This window comes from Mobula birostris, chromosome 19 (assembly GCF_030028105.1).
Source record: "Mobula birostris isolate sMobBir1 chromosome 19, sMobBir1.hap1, whole genome shotgun sequence".
Lineage (NCBI taxonomy): Eukaryota > Metazoa > Chordata > Chondrichthyes > Myliobatiformes > Myliobatidae > Mobula > Mobula birostris.
In genome coordinates this window covers 1955822-1971708 of record NC_092388.1, presented here as the reverse complement: position 1 = coordinate 1971708, position 15887 = coordinate 1955822, and the positions used below count along the sequence as shown (strand labels likewise).

The window sequence follows — 15887 nt, the reverse complement described above, 5'->3', positions numbered from 1 at the left end:
CAGTCCCTAGAGTCAAGCCACAAAACAGTTGACCTCAAAGTTCAAAGTAAATTTATCATCAAGCTACATATATGTCACCATTTCCAACCAAGTGATTCATTTTATTGTGGAAATACTCAGTAAGTCCAAGAACCACAATAGAATCAATGAAGGATTGCACCAGCAGGATGATCAACCAACCAAAGTGCAAAAGACAACAAACTGAGCAAATGCAAAGATGAATTAATAATAAAAATAAATAAATAAACAATAAATATTGAGAACATGAGATGGAGAGTCCTTGAGATGGAGTCCATAGGTTGCGGGAACAGTTCAGTGATGGAGCGAGTGAAGTTGAGAGAAGATATCTCACTGGTTCAAGAACCTGATGGTGTGAGTCTTGAGGCTCCTGTTCCTCCATCCTGATGGCTGCAGTGAGAAGAGAGCATGGCCTGGGTAGTGGGGTCCTTGATGATGGATGCTGCTTTCTTGTGGCAATGCTCCATGCAGACGTTTTCATTTGTGGGGAGGGCTTTACCCATGATGGACTGTGTCATATCAACTACTTTTTGTAGGATTTTCCATTCAAGAGCACTGCTAGTGAACCAACTTGCATTCATAAATGAGTTCTGTGTTCAGTGAGATTAGAAATATATTTAATTTTTTAAGCTCCATTAATTTGGATAGAAGTCCATGGTGCTTGTTACAGCAGCATTGAGACTGATTGTGGCTTATTTAATTAGCTTAAATTTTCATTTGGTAATCCATTACCCCTTAATGTATCCATTCTGATTTATTAAGACAATGCTTCAGTTTTCCTCATGTAGTAAATAAAATAACATAATTACTGCTCTTTTAAAATATTTTCCTCTTTAGTTGATTCTGACTGCATTTCAGTAATGCAGCATTTTATATTAATCTTGTAATTATGGTCCTAAAAAGGTTATATTTGACATTTTGTTTTAAAGGCTCAGTGCTTTCAAGATAATTCTCTTCTGTAGAACTATATTTGGAATATCTATGCAGTTTCAAGTGCATTGATGCACTAGGTAAAATTTAGAATGACTTGAGTGCTTTCATAGAAACCTTTAGAATTTAGCACATTCAGTTAAATAAATCGGCAGTAGGAATGATTCAGTTCTTTAAAGTGCACAAGGCATTGGTAAAGTAATTTCCCAGTTAGTTATTTTTCATGAATAACGATCACTGAGTTGAAGGACAGAAATAATATGCGCTTTGAAATGGTATAAAAAATAGAATTTGTTTTTTTCTTACAGATGAATGATGGAAGAAGTAAAGTATGGTGTTCAGTGAGTGACTTCTCCAAGACAGATAGATGAAAAATTATAGATTTGCATTTCCAGTGCATTAAGCTTTATAGCAAGAATATCAAAGGTAAGAATTTATCTCGTACTTGATCTATTTTGCTGATTAAAGCTTGTCAAATTGATGTATTGTCAACACTGACCCAGCACTAAGATTTAGTGAACAGACATTTTAAAAAATTAATCCATGTCAATAAGCTTCCTGTTAATTTCAGCCCCATTTACACTACAGTCTTTATACCAGATTAGGTTTCATCTGATGCAACTAAATAACAATACACTGATTCTAGAATATCTCAGCTGGCAAGAAATTTTGCCCTACATATATGCTCAGTGGCCACTTGATTAGGTACCTCCTGTAGCTCATCCACTTCAAGGTTTTATATGTTGTCCGTCAGAGATGCTCTTCTGTACACCGCTGTTGTAACACGTGGTTACTTGAGTTACTGTCACCTTCTGTCGGCTTGAACTAGTCTGGCCATTCTCCTCTACTGACGTCTCACATTAACAAGACCATTAACAAGACGTTTTCACCCACAGAGCTGCTGCTCACTGGATTTGTTTTGTTTTTTTGTACCTTTCTCTATAAACTTTAGAGACTGTTGTGCATGAAAATCCCAGGAGATCAGCAGTTTCTGAGATACTCAAACCACCCCGTCTGGCACCAACAATCATTCCCAGTCAAAGTCATTTAGATCACGTTTCTTTGCCATTCTTGGTCTGAACAACAATTCAACCTCTTGACCATGTCTGCATGCTTTTATGCAGTGACTTGCTGCCACGTGATTGGCTGATTAGATATTGATTTAGTGAGCAGGTGTACAGGTGTACCTGACAAAGAGGCCACTGAGTGTATTTATAGACTACGATTCATCAGATGCCATATGGAAGTTCTTCGGTAACTATAATGTTGACAAATCTACAAGCCTCAAATAAAGTTTCATTTATAATGTGTTATTTTGGTAGTCTGTCTATATGGAACACATTTGGTTAAACAAAGTAGATTTTATGTTGAGATTTTGAAAGAAATTGCCACTTTCCATTCTGTCTCGAAGGCATCTAAATGAAATTGCTCATGTTGTTTGTTCTCACTCAGCCCAAAGAGGATAAATAATGAGAAAGTTTGAACATGTAAAAACTCGCACACACTTCATATAGTGGAAAGTCATTCATGCATGTCATTCTGAAACAAAGGAACTGAAATGTGGAGCTAACTCACTGAGATGTAGAGGCTCACTCAGGGCTTAAAGAGTGTTCTCACTTTCAGTAGAAATTGGATTTAGCTCCTTTTGGCGAAATTTGCACCTACTTCTGACCACGTGGAGTTCATCTGGAGTGCTCTGGTTCTGTCCTGTATCTCAAAGGCATGTAGACTGATGGGTTCCTCATTATTTAGTTATTTATTTAGTGATATCATGTGGAACAGGCCCTTCTGGCCCAACGAGTCACACCGCCCAGCAACCCATCTATTTTAACCCCAGCCTAATCACAGGACAATTTACAATGACCAATTAGCCTACTAACTGGTGTATTTTTGGAATATGGGAGGAAACCAGAGCACTCATAAGAACCCTACATTATATGATGGTGCTTTATGACTGCACACTTTAAATTGCCCCTAATGTAGCTGAGTGGTGGAATCTGTGAAAAGTTGAAGAGACTGCGGGGATTGAGTAAGTGTATGGTTGGTTGGATTCTGTGAGCTGTAGAATCTGTTTCCATGTCATATCCCTCTCTTCCATGATGACACTATACGTAAGCTGTATGTGATGCTAACAGCCAGTTACATCCTCCACAGAAAAATTGCAACATTGATCAGAAGCATGTTACAAACAACTCAACAATGTCTTGGATGCAGGGCCAGTGAAGGGACTGGCAGAGCTAATGGAAAAGGAGATGTGAGAGGCATGTTTTTTGCTCAGAGAATGGTGGGTGCCTGGAATGCACTGCCTAGTAGAAGCAGAAAGAGACATTTAGAATGGTACATGAATGTGAGGAAAATGGAAGGATATGGACTTCTGTAGGCAGAGGGGATTAGTTAGGGTATCCACTTGATTATTAATTCAGTTGGATCGGTACAACATTGTGGGCTGAAGAGCCTGTTCCTGTGCTGTGCAGGTCAATGGGGAAACACGACAGGCCTAACGTGAGCTCTCCCTACACCACTACTGAACAGCTGCATAGCAGAATTCTTTGGAGCAAAAAGTCTCACAGGGGAAGAGATCACATTGTGTACAGAATGGAATGCATGATCAGGTGCTTCACAACAAGTGGCAGCACACTGTTGTGTCGTACAGGCTATTGAAGGTGAATGTCAAGCTGGGCAATTCTGATCTTCACAAGGACATACCAGAGCTGACTGCATGCCACAGGATTCTGCAATGGCCTAGGGGCTCATTCCTCTTGGCAATAATGCCCTCCAGTGTTCACTCCCAGGACGACAAGCTGGATTGCCATTATCTGCAGCTGCACTAGTGTGAGATGAGGAACTGCTGCAGGCTTTTTCTTGCAGAAATGTGGCTCCAGAACAACATTCATGCACCATCAATCTACAGGCCAAGACACTCAGGGACTAGGGCTATATGATTATTTTATCATAGTATTTCTGCTATCATAATTTATATGTTATTTATGCGGTGTGCTGCATGTGAATGTTGGTGCTGTGTTTTGCACCTTGGTGCCAGAGGAACACTGTTTCATTTGGCTATGTTCAGAATGATAATTAAACTTGAACTTGTAACTCTGAAGCAAACTGTATAAATAGGCTCCAGCCAGTGATGGTGGGGAGGCTTCAAGTGGACTGAAGACTGAAAATTGAACTAGCATATGCAAGACATTGGTGTCAGATTGGAGCCCATTTATCTGCCTTGTCATTTATAATACCAGTGCTGCCAGATTCATTGTGTGTATGTTGAACGAAGGTAGCTCAGTACCGTAGTGGCTAGTTTTATAGCACCAGCTGTAAGATAGGGGTTCATTTCCCACTGCTGTCTGTAAGGAGTCTGTACGTTTTTCCCGTGACTGTGAGGTTCCTCCACATACTCCAGTTTCCTCCCACATAGCAGAGACATACAGCTGAGAGTTAGTAAGTTGTGGGAATGCTATGTCAGCACTGGCAACACATGTGGGCTGCCCCCAGCCCGTCCTTGGACTGTGTTGGTTGTTGAGGCAAATTATATATTTCAGTGTATGTTTCGATATACATATGACAAATAAATCTAACCTCTAAATCCCCTATCTTTATTTATGCTTTAATCAGGTCTCCCCTTAGCCTCTCATTTTTGCCAATGTACTTTGATTGAACCAACTTCCTGGTGAACCTTAATGCACGCTATACAACGCACCCTCACCTTTCCTGTAGTGTGACGACCACAACTGCAATTTTACTTTGAACTTTTTTTGCACACAATACTCCAAGTGTGGCCTTATTAACATTTATACAGTTGCAACAAGTCTTCTGAACTTTTAGACACAATACTTCAAACAATGGGTTGTATGGGGGAAGGGTAGCACCTCTGGTGATGGAATTTGTGCTAATTCTGGGGCAGCTCACTCACCTTTGTTCTCCACTGGACACTCAAATCTCACCTGTGGTTCCAAGTAGCTGTTTACACGTGACAGTGGCCACAGCCCGGTACACTGCTTCGACAAGTGGTCTAAGCCAGGTGAGGGTAGCTGACGGGTCTCATACCCCCGTGAGATAGAGATATGCCTATTCTAGCATATGAAGTCAGCTTTGGTAGACAGGGTCGATGAGATCCAGCAGCCAAGAAGGCAGCAGAGCAAAGGGCATGACACAGCAAAGATGAAGCCATGGTTAGCCACTGCAACCAAGGGACACCCCACTTGTGCTGACCACCTGCACCCCTGCACCTGGCCTTCCAAGGTCAAGGGAGTGAACTGCCCATTGCAACAGCTTTTCCACTTTAAAACCTCCCCCACGCAGGTTTCCTGTTGGATACGGTGGACAAACAACACTTCAAACAATGAAGGGAAGCAAGCCATATCCTTTCTTTACCATCCTATTCATGTGACAAATAAAGCTAATCTTTCTTTCTTTCTTTCTTTCAATGGTTCAGTCAAAAGCTCCAAAGAAGGAGTAATTGTTCTGGGCATGACCTACAGCATTGTTAGCTCAACAGCCAATGCCACGTGCACAGAGCAAAATTACGTTCAAAGTACCTCATCAAGTTGGTCCAATTTTACTCAGCAATTAACATTAGCACAATTAAACCAGGTAAAGTTGTTGCTATGCACATGAAGATTGATCCAGGTTATAGTCTGTCACTATAACAGGACGTCAGGATGCTACAATCTGGCTAGAACTTAACCACAGCTTTAATAAACACATACTCTACACATTATTGGTCAAAGTAACGTAATGCTCCATTCAAACAACTTTCTGCAGGAGCACCATCAAGACTGTTCTATCTGGCTGCATCAATGTGTGGTACAGAAGATGCAAGTCATTGGATCACAAGACCTGTTATTGGATCACAAAGCTTGCAGAGAGATTTAGGCCAGTTAGAAGAGTGGGCTAAAAGATGGCAGATGGTGTTTAATGCTGATAAATGTGAGGTGCTACATTTTGGTAGGACTAATCAAAATAGGACATACATGGTAAATAGTAGGGCATTGAAGAATGCAGTAGAACGGAGGGATCTAGGAATAATGGTGCATAGTTCCCTGAAGGTGGAATCTCATGTGGATAGGGTGGTGAAGAAAGCTTTTGGTATGCTGGCCTTTATTAATCAGAGCTTTGAGTATAGGAGTTGGGATGTAATGTTGAAATTGTATAAGGCATTGGTAAGGCCAAATTTGGAGTATCGTGTACAGTTCTGGTCACTGAATTATAGGAAATATGTCAATAAAATTGAGAGAGTACAGAGGAGATTTACTAAAATGTTGCTTGGGTTTGATCTCCTAAGTTACAGAGAAAGGTTGAACAAGTTAGGTCTTTATTCTTTGGAGCGTAGAAGGTTGAGGAGGGACTTGATAGAGGTGCTTAAAATTATGAGAGGGATTGATAGAGTTGACATGGATAGGCTTCTTCCATTGAGAATGGGGGAGATTCAAACAAGAGGACATGAGTTGAGAGTTAAAGGGCAAAAGTTTAGGGGTAACATGAGGGGGAACTTCTTTACTCAGAGAGTGGTAGCTGTGTGGAACGAGCTTCTAGCAGAAGTGGTTGAGACAGATTCGGTGTTGTCGTTTAAAGTTAAATTGGATAGATATATGGACAGGAAAGGAATGGACGGTTATGGGCTGAGTGCAGATCGGTGGGACTAGGTGAGAGTAAGGGCTCGGCATGGACTGGAAGGGCCGAGATGGCCTGTTTCTGTGCTGTAATTGTTATATGGTTATATGGTTATATAAGACCCACTAAAGGATAATAAGAACTGTTGAGAGGATCATCGGGGTCTCCCTTTCCCCTACTTGTGACATTTACCAGGAACATTGCAAACAAAGGGCTTAAAGCATTGTTGAAGACTCCTACTGCCAATCCTTTAGAGAGTTTACACAATCTCTTTGGTCCACTACCATCAGGAAGGAGGTACAGTCGCTTCAGGACTTGGACTGCCAGACTGGGTAACAGTTTCTTGCCTCAGGCTGTGAGACTAATGAACAGCGTGACACCACTGAGGTCCGGTCAATAGGACAGCGAGCTGTTTACTGTTTACCTGTACTTCACACTACATGCACTTTGAATTACATTTTATTAACTTATTTGATGTAATATTTTGTTTTGTGTGTTGTGTGTGATATATGTTTTGTGGGAGCATTGTGGTTTAGAGAAACATTGTTTCATCTGATTGTACAGCCAGATGGCAATAAACTTGAACTTGAACTTAATGTTGAGTTCCTTCAGAGGATTATGATGAGTTGCTTTGTACTGGGCCCCAGAGACTTGCTGATGCTCATTTGATACAGCTCTTTATTTAACTTTTGTCTTTGGGATCTAAGTGTGACTGACAAAGTCGGCAATATTGTCCCAAGCTCATTGAATTTGTGAAGGTCGCCACCTGTTTGAACCACTGCAGTCTTCTGGTGAGAATACCCCTGCTGTCCTGTTAGTAGGGAGTTCCAGATTTAGACCCATTGACAATGAAGGACTTCATAGTCGTAGTCATAGTCATAGTCATACTTTATTGACCCCAGGGGAAATTGGTTTTCATTACAGTTGCACCATAAATAATAAATAGTAATAAAACCATAAATAGTTAAATAGTAATATGTAAATTAGACCAGTAAATTATGAAATAAGTCCAGGACCAGCCTATCGGCTCAGGGTGTCTGACACTCCAAGGGAGGAGTTGTAAAGTTTGATGGCCACAGGCAGGAATGACTTCCTATGACGCTTTGTGTTGCATCTCGGTGGAATGAGTCTCTGATTGATTGTACTCCTGTGCCCACCCAGTACATTATGTAGTGGATGGGAGACATTGTCCAAGATGGCATGCAACTTAGACAGCATCCTCTTTTCAGACACCACCGTGAGAAAGTCCAGTTCCATCCCCACAACATCACTGTCCTTACGAATGAGTTTGTTGATCCTGTTGGTGTCTGCTACCCTCAGCCTGCTGCCCCAGCACACAACAGCAAACATGATAGCACTGGCCACCACAGACTCGTAGAACATCCTCAGCATCGTCCGACAGATGTTAAAGGACCTCAGTCTCCTCAGGAAATAGAGATGGCTCTGACCCTTCTTGTAGATAGTCTCAGTGTAATATATTGTCACAAAGACCTCCAGCAGTAATGTCTTGGGATTGGGCTGATGAATTTCCAACAAGCACAGCCATCTTCCTTTGTGAAAAGGTATGACTCCAACCAGAGGAGTATTTTCTCTTTGATGCTTACTAACTTCATTTACCAGGGCTGTTTATTGTCACACAGTCAAATGCTGCATTGGTGTCATGGGCAGTCACTCTCACTCCACCCCCACACAGTCAGATGCTGCATTGGTGTCACGAGCAGTCACTCTCACTCCACCTCCTGCATACAGTACTCATTGGGCAGTAATTATAACTGAGGTTTATTTGTCACATGTATATAAAAGTACAGTGAAAAGCATCATTTGCATCAATGACCAACACAGTCTGAAGACGTGCTGGGGGCAGCCCACAAGTGCTGCCATGCTTCTGGCACCAACATAGCATGCCCACAACTCACTAACCCTACTAATCCACATGGTTTTGGAATGTGTGAAGAAACCAGAGCACCTGGAATAACAGTAAGCGCATGATATGCATTACTGCAGTCCGATAAAACAGGCCAATATTTTCTGAGGGGAAATTAGGGATGGCCAATGAATACAAGTCCAACAGCAGTTGATCTGAGTGGCCTGGTCTAAAAGTCAGGAGTAAGGAAGGCAAATGCAATGTTAGTATTCATTTTGAAAGGATTAGAATACAATATAAATGAGGTAAGGCTGAAGCTTTATAAGGCATTGGTCAGACCACTTTTGAAACATTGCAAACAGTCTTGGGCCCCATATCTAAGAAACAATGTGCTGGCATTGGAGAGGGTTCAGAGAGGTTTACGAGAAGAATCCCTTGAATGAAAGGGTTAATGTATGAGGAGCATTTGATGGCTCTGGGCCTGTACTCACTGAAGTTTAGAAGAGTAAGGGGGGGATCTCATTACAGCCTGTTGAATATTGTAAAGCCTAGATAGAGTGGACATGGAGAGGATGTTTCCTATAATGGAATATTCTAGGACTAGAGGGCACAACCTCAGAATACAAGGATGTCCCTTTAGCACAGGGATGTGGAAGAATCTCATTAGCAAGAGGGTGGTGAATCTGTGGAACTCATTTCGACAGACAGCTGTGGAGGCAAAATCATTAGATATATTTAAAGCGAAGGTTGATAGGTTCTTGTTTAGTAAAGTTTTCAAAGGTTACAGGGAGAAGGCAAATGAATGGGGTTGAGAGGGATAATAAAGCAGCCATGATCAAATGGCAGAGCAGACTCAAATGGGCCAAATGGCCTCATCCAGCTCCTATGTTCTGCTGTATGTAAATTTTGATTTCTTTAAAGCTGCTTTATAAATCAGCTCTTACCGACATTGCTTCATTGCTCCCACTAGGAGTTCTGGATTTAATTATCATCAATAATGAGTCACTATTGTTTAATCAGGAGATGTGGTGAGTCACCAATTAAATATTTTAATATCAAGTAACTCTAAATAAAAGCAACTGTTCTTAGAGTGTGGTGTTCTCTTCACATATCCAACTTTTATAAATGGAATTGGAGTTGGTTTATTACTGCCATGTGTACCAAGCTACAGTAAAAAGCTTGTCTTTTTTCACACAGATAAAATCATTACACAATAAGAAGGACTCTCCAATACACGCGGTGGCCACTTTATGAGGGACATCATCGTGGCCAGTGAGTGTATATTCATGGCCTCCTGCTGCTGTAGCCCATCCACTTCAAGGTTCAATGTGTTGTGCATTCAGAGATGCTTTTCTGCACACCACGCTTGTTACACGTGGTTACTTGAGACTGTCACCTTCACCTGTCAGCTTGAACCGGTCTGGCTATTCTCCTCTAACCTCTCTCATTAATAAGATATTCTTGCCTACAAAACTGCTTCGCACTGGCTGATTTCTGTTTTGCACACTATTCTCTGTAAACTCTAAAGACTGATGTGTATGAAAATCCCAGGAGATCAGCAATTTCTGAGATACTCAAACCACCCCATCTGGCACCAGCAATCAATCCAAGATCAAAGTCATTCACATTCTATTGTTTGGTCTGAACAACGACTGACCATCTTAACCATGATTGCATGCTTTTATGCATTGCGTTGCTGCCACATGATTGACTGGTTAGATATTTACATAAATGAGCAGGTGTACAGGTGTACCTAATAAAGTGACCACTGACTGTGAGTTCAACTTTGTAAGTGCTTCTTATCTGAAACTTTAAGTGCATATTTTTAAAACATATTTCATTCTTAAATTCCTTCTATTTTCTTTGCTTTCATTTTGATTAGAGTATAGAAATGACACAATTGCAGACTGAAATATTCTTTCAATTACTGATTTTGCCTATAAACTATAGCAGTCCTCTAGCCCATTCTGCACAGACTAACCAGCTCATTTGAAAACTCAAAGTGAAAACTGATATTACTTACCTTGTAAATTCAGTTTATTTTTATGTGTTAGTTGAGCCTAGATTTTCAGACCTGTCTTTATCCACATTATCTTTAATATTTCATAAATCCGAAGCAAATCAATTAACTTAATCATAAATTGTGTTTTCTGTCTCACCTGACTGCTGGTGTGTTTCTGGACTGTTCTTGTTTTTACATCAGATTTGCAATATCTGCAGCATTTTATCTTTAACAGCCTCTTACAAAATGAAACCACAACAGAACAGTGAGAAAGCAAAAAAAATACTGCATGGGGATTATAACCCATAACTCATGTCTACTAAATGTAGGTGATTTTTTGCGATGGTATCCAGTGGCATAGATGGATATTATCTGAATGGCTTTCAATAAAGTTTACCTCAGAGACTCTTTCATATGAGGCAACTTTTTCACACAGGTGGATATGTGGAATGAGATGTCAGAGGAAGTGGTAGACATGTATGTCGAAGCATATGGTAAAATATGTCCTTTGCGTTAACAACTAACACAGTCTGGCGTCAACAGAGCATGCCCACTGCTTAGTAACCTTAACCCGTTTTGGAATGTGGGAGGAAACTGGAGCACATGCAGAAAACCTATGAGATCATAAGGAGAATATACAAATTCCTCACAGACTGTAAAGCATTGCGCTAACCGCTACACTACCATGCTGCCCTTCAACTACAATTAAGCAATTGCAATGCTTAAAAGATGGTACATGGATAGGAAAGGCATTTACCTGGTCAAACACAGGTAAATGGCCTAGCTTAGGCAGGCACTTTGGTCAGCATGGATGAAATGGGCCAAAAGACCTGTTTCCATGCTGTATAACACACACACACACACACACACACACACACACGCACACGCACGAATTTGAGGGGAAATGGATCAATAACCTAGAGTGAGACATTGCTCAAGTTCTCAGTATGAAGTGCTCATGGAGTATAAGAAATGCAAGAGAACACTTAAGAAAGAAATCAGGAGGGCTAAAAGAATGCACAAGTTTGTTCTAACAGACAAGGTGAAGGAGAATCTAAGGGATTCTACAGATATGTTAAGAGCAAAAGGATTCCAAGGGACAAAATTGCTCCTGTGGAAAATCAGAATGGTAATCTACGTGTGAACCAAAAGAGATGGAGAAGATCTTAAATACATTTTTGGCATCTGTATTTACTAAGGAAATGGGTACAGAGTCTATAGAGGTGAGGCAAAGCGGCATCAACTTCATGGATTACAGAGGAGAAGGTGTTTGCTGTCCTGAGGCAAATCAAAGTGGATAAATCCCCAGGGCCTGACAAGGTGTTCCTTCAGACCCTATGGGAGGCAAGTGCAGAAATTGCTGGGGCCCTGGTAGGGATATTTAAATCATCCTTAGTGACAGGAGAGGTGCCAGAGGATTGGAGGATTGGAGGTTCCACTGTTTCAGAAAAGCTCTGAACATAAACCAGGAAATTATGGGATAGCAAGTCTGACATCACTTGTGGGAAAGTTATTGGAAGGTATTCCAAGGGACCGGATATCTAAGTATTTGGATAGACCACGGACTGTTTAAAGATAATTTTTGAGGAACTTACCAGGAAAGTGGATGAAGGCAAAGCAGTGGATGTTGTCTACATGGACTTTAGAAAGGCATTTGACAAGGTCCTGCATGGGAGGTTGGTCAAAAAGGTTCAGTCACTTGGCATTCAAGATGAGGTAATAAATTGGATTAGACATTGGTTTTGTGGGAGAAGTCAGAGAGTAGTAGTAGATGGTTGCCTCTCTAACTGGGGGCCTGTGACTAGTGGAGTGCCACAGGGATCAGTGCTGGGTCCGTTGTTGTTTGTCATCTATATCAACCATCTGGATGATAATGTGGTTAACTGGATTAGCAAATTTCTGGATGATTGGGAGTGTAGTGGACAGTGAGGAAGACTATCATGACTTGCAGAGGGATTTGGATCGGCAGGAAAACTGGGCGGAAAAATAGCAGATGTAATTTAAAGCAGACAAGTGTGAGGTGTTTCACTTTGGTAGGACTAACTAGGGTAGGTCTTATACAGTAAACAGTAGAGCACTGAAAAGTGAAGTAGAACAAAAGGGATCTGGGAATACAGGCCAATAATTTGTTGAAAGTGGCATCACAGATAGCTAAGTCTGTAAAGAAAACTTCAGGCACTTTGGCCTTTATAAGTATTGAGTACAGAAGATGAGATGTTACGTTGAAGCTGTATAAGATGTTGCTGAGGGCTAATTTGGAGCATTGTGTGCAGTTTTGATCACCAACCTACAGGAAAGCTGTAAATAGGTTGAAAGAGTGCAGAGAAAATTTACCTGGATGTTGCTGGGTCTGGAGGACCTGAGTTTTATGGAAAGATTGTATAAGTGAGGACTTTATTCCTTAGAACGTAGCAGATTGAGTGGAGATTTGATAGACGTATACAAAATTATGAGGGGTATCGATAGGGTAAGTGCAAGCAGGCTTTTTCCACTGAGGTTGGGCGGGACCACAACCAGAGGTCATGGGGTAAGAATGAAAGGTGAAAAGTTTAAGAGGAACATGAGGGAAAACTTCTTCACTCAGAAGGTCATGAAAGTGTGGAATGAGCTGCCAGCACAAGTGGTGCATGTGAGCTCGATTTCAACATTTGAGCCACGTTTGGATAGGTACATGGAAGGTAGGGGTATGGAGGGCTATGGCCTCGGTGCAGGCCGATAGAAGTAAGCAGTTTAAATGGTTTCAGCATTGACTAGATGAACCGAAGGGCCTGATTCTGTGCTGTACTTGTCTATGACTCAAGAAAATTTACTGTACTTTGCTGCTGTGTTCAATCTGAAATGCAACTTAAGGGTCCTCAGCTTTCAGGAGCAGATAGTCTACTAAGGGTGAGTTACAGCTGCTTGCAGAATATTAAAGAGAAAGAATAAAAATTTGTGTGGGAATATTGTCATGTTCACAGCTCCAATATTCCAGCACATCTCTGGCTATTTATAACACAGCAAAAACTATAACTGCGTATCTTAGAACGGTGAAAAATCAAACATTATGGTTGTATCTTCATTAAAAATAAATTGTGAATCATGGGGCAGTTTTAACTCCAACATGAAATAGTGCAAAGAATATAAATCGTGGTCCTCCTAGTAACTGTATCTCTGCTGGAGACAGGAATGGGTGTGGCTCCTTGTCTGACCATCATACCTCCAAGAACTGAGTTGTTTGTTAAGACATTTTAAGCTAAACATTTAGTTTTATTGCCAGAGGATTGGTTAAATGAGCCTAACATTAAAGAGGGAGATGGGATGAACTTTACATTGTCCATAAGGACCAGGGAATGTTAGTCCTGGCTCATCGTTGTCGTCGTCGTGGCTATCCCTCGAGGTCAAGGATGATGGTCTTCGTTCTGTTGATCTACTTATGGGCTCTCAAGTGGCTTATGAGTCCAATCTTGGCTTTGAAAGTTCTTCCGCACTCAGGACAGGTAGTTCCAGATGGCAATTGGGCTTTGGTTGTTGCTGCCTCTCTTTCCATTTTCTTCTCTTTTCTTCTAATTCTACACATCTGTTGGCTTCGAAAGTTGCTGTTTCTTCTCGGATGATGGCTTGCCAGAGTTTCTTGTCCTTGGCATTTGTTTCCCAATTGTTGATGTCGATGTTACATTTCTTCATGTTGGCTTTTAAGACGTCTTTGAATCTCTTCTGTTGTCTGCCTCTTTTACGTTTGCCTTCTTTAAGCTGGGAGTAGAAGATTTGTTTCGGCAGACGTTCGTCTTTCATCCTAACAACATGATTGCTCCATCTTAGTTGGTTCTTGATGACGTAGGCTTCAATGCTTGTTGTTTTTGCTTCATTTAGCACGCTGACGTTGGCTCTTCCATCTTCCCAGCTGATATTTAAGATGTTTCAAAGACATCATTGATGGAACTTTTCAAGTGCCTTCAGATGTTTTCGCTATGTTGTCCAGGTTTCTGATGCATACAGGACTGTTGGGGTTACCACTGCTTTGTACACTAACATTTTGGTGTCTGTTCAGATGTCACGATCATGAAAGACTCTTGTTCGGAGACATCCAAAAGCTGTTCCAGCGCATTTAAGACAATGTTGGGTCTTGTCATTAAGGTTAACATTGGAGGAGAGGTGACTTCCAAGATACAGAAAGCTCAGTATGATGTCCAACACTCCTCTTAACTCTAATGTTCAAGTAATATTTGCTTCCGTTCACATCTGACTTCCTACACACTGCTGTAATGAGGAGAGTACATTGATACAATGGTTAGGTTTTGCAGGAACTGCAGAAAATTCTATCTTCTGGATTTAAGAGGTCATATGACAAGTCTCGGCCTGAAATGTCAACTGTTTATTCTTTTCCATAGATGCTGCCTGGCCTGACAAGTTCCTCAAGGATTTTCTGTGTATTGCTTAGATTTCCAACATCTGCAGATTTTCTCGTGTTTGTGGATCTTTCAGATTTCTTCATCTTCTGGCTTCCAGTGATTCTTTGGAAGGGCCAGCGTTTATGATGAATTTCTCAAACTGATTATAAACATTGGCCCATTCCAGGGAATCCAATTACCACATATGTAAGCCCTTGCTGCAATATTTCAACACAAGGTCAATGACCAAAGCTCAAATGTCAATTGGAAGTCCAGAAGAGAGGCCCATTAATTGGAGCCCAAAGTCTGTGAATCTCTGTGAGTCTGCTAGGGAATTCGATTAGAAATGTTGATCGGAAGTCCAGAAGAGAGGCCCAGTGTCTGGGGTCCCAAGTCTGTGAATCTCTGTGAGTCTGCTGGGGAATCCAAAAGACCAATGCCTGCAAGTCTGAGTCCACTGAAGACAGAAGGCCAAAGACCTGGGTTTGGAAGATTGTGTATGTTCATGGATGGATGGTGAGAAGGAAGAAAGGGGTTTGTTTTGCTGTTATTGCTTTGTTACTTGGTATGCTCTGCCAAGCATTGTGCGTATGCTATGCTGGTGTCAGAATGTGTAGCAACAGTTGCTGGCTATCCCCAGTACAACCTTGGGTGTGCTGGTTGTTAGTACAGATGAAGCATTTCACTGTATGTTTCGATGTATAGCATACATAATAAATAAACCCAAATCTGAAGAGGAACTGCTAACAGATCTGCCCAAGACCTCCTATTTTTCCTTATTCATTTCCATTCTACACTTCTTCCACCCCTCCTAACAAACACACCCTTCATCTTATCAAGCACATCTTCACAATCTCTGGATTTGGTGTTTTCAATACTTCCTTGATTCAGTCTGTAGACTCTTGGGGTCATGGAGAGCTCTCGCTCACCTGGCGTGCCCAGTCATCACCATTGTCCTGTTGACCTTCAATAACTTCTGAAAGCAAAGCAACAACTCAGTTTTCGAATTCTTCCACAGTGTCACAATCCACTCACTATCTTTGTAGTCTGCCATTGATAGCCGCTGAATCATTCCCATGATCACAGGTGT

At 41.3% G+C, this 15887-nt stretch overlaps 1 long non-coding RNA gene across 2 annotated transcripts in view; it reads left to right on the top strand.

Moving 5' to 3' along the window:
• The window catches only part of LOC140212282 (uncharacterized), a 172047-nt gene that overhangs the window by 104734 nt on the left and 51426 nt on the right, over window positions 1-15887 (top strand). For both annotated transcript variants that reach the window (XR_011889683.1, XR_011889684.1), the window contains exon 3: window positions 1257-1374. This is a non-coding gene — a long non-coding RNA (uncharacterized lncRNA). The remainder of the gene's footprint in view (window positions 1-1256; window positions 1375-15887) is intronic.